This window comes from Salmo trutta, chromosome 12 (assembly GCF_901001165.1).
Source record: "Salmo trutta chromosome 12, fSalTru1.1, whole genome shotgun sequence".
In the NCBI taxonomy this organism is placed as follows: domain Eukaryota; kingdom Metazoa; phylum Chordata; class Actinopteri; order Salmoniformes; family Salmonidae; genus Salmo; species Salmo trutta.
This window is the reverse complement of record NC_042968.1, coordinates 90,712,105-90,714,075: the sequence shown is the minus strand read 5'-3', so window position 1 is coordinate 90,714,075 and position 1,971 is coordinate 90,712,105.

The following is a 1,971-nucleotide window of genomic DNA, read 5'->3' as shown; positions in this document are numbered from 1 at the left end:
ATACAACCTGTGCAACTAGAGGCAAAAAAATTAAAAACAGTGTATCACCTTTACTCCACACACATAGAGACTCATAAAGTACTCTCCCTCACCCTCCATTTGGCAAATCTGACCATAACACTATCTTCCTGTTTCCTGCTTACAAGCAAAAACGAAAAAAAGGAAGTACCAGTGATGCGCTCACTCCAGAAGTGGTCTGATTAAGCAGATGCTAAGCTACAGGACTGTTTCACTAGCACAGACTGGAAAATGTTCTGAATCCATCCAATAACATTGAGTAGTTTACCATATCAGTCACCGGCTTCGTTAATAAGTGCATTGATGATGCTTTCCGCACAGTGACTGTACGTTCATATCCCAACCAGACGTCATGAGTGGAACGGCACCTCCGTACCTTCAGGCTCTGATCAGTCCCTACACCCAAACGAGGGCACTGCGCTCATCCACCTCTGGCCTGCTGGCCCCCCTACCTCTGAGGAAGCACAGTTCCCGCTCAGCCCAGTCAAAACTGTTCGCTGCTCTGGCACCCCTATGGTGGAACAAGCTCCCTCACGACGCCAGGACAGCGGAGTCAATCACCACCTTCCGGAGACACCTGAAACCCCACCTCTTTAAGGAATACCTGGGATAGGATAAAGTAATCCTTCTAACCCCCCCCCCCCCTAAAAGATTTAGATGCACTATTGTAAAGTGGTTGTTCCACTGGATATCATAAGGTGAATGCACCAATTTGTAAGTCGCTCTGGATAAGAGCATCTGCTAAATGACTTAAATGTAAATGTAAAAAGTCATGGATTACAGGCAACATCTGTACTGAGCTAAAGGCTAGAGCTGCCACTTTCAAGGAGCGGGACACTAATCTGGACACTTGTAAGAAATCCTTCTACGACCTACGACGAGCCATCAAACAGGCAAAGCATCAATACAGGACTAAGATCGAATCCTACTACGCTGGCTCTGACACTCGTCAGATGTGGTAAAGCTTGTGAACTATCATGGATGACAAAGGGAAACACAACCGCGAGCTGCCCAGTGACATGAGCCTACCAGACGCTCTAAATACCTTCTATGCTTACTTCGAGGCAAACAACACTGAACCATGCGTTGAGAGCACCAGCTGTTCCAGACGACTGTGATCTCGCTCTCTGTAGCCGATGTGATTTAGACCTTTAACCCTCTAGAATCTAAATTCTGTCTAAACCGGGGGAGGAGGGTTCTAATCTAACGTGGAATTGTTTTAAAATTGTCTTACCAAGGATTATTTAGCTATTTGATTTTGAATTTTAACCTGTTGAGGACAGACGTTCCGCTACAGAACCCCGTTCCGCCTGCGGAACCCCTAGCCAACAGCCAATGGCATCGCACGGCGCGAAATACAAAACCAACTAAAATACCACAATTCAATTTTCTCAAACAATCAACTATTTTACAACATTTTAAAGATAAGATTCTTGTTAATCTAACCACATTGTCCGATTTCAAAAAGGATTTACAGTGAAAGCAAAACATTAGCTTATGTTAGGAGAGTACATAGACACAAATAATCACACAGCCATTTTCCAAGCAAGCATATATGTCACATAAACCAAAACCACAGCTAAATGCAGCACTAACCTTTGATGATCTTCATCAGATGACACTCCTAGGACATTATGTTATACAATACATGCATGTTTTGTTCAATCAAGTTCATATTTATATCAAAAAACAGCTTTTTACATTAGCACGTTTTGTTCAGAACTAGCATACCCACCGAAAACTTCCGGTGAATTTACTAAATTACTCATGATAAACGTTGACAAAATACATAACAATTATTTTAAGAATTCTAGATACAGAACTCCTTTATGCAATCGCTATGTCCGATTTTAAAATAGCTTTTCGGCGAAAGCACATTTTGCAATATTCTGAGTACATAGCTCGGCCATCACGGCTAGCTATTTTGACATCTGCCAACTTCGGGGTCACCTA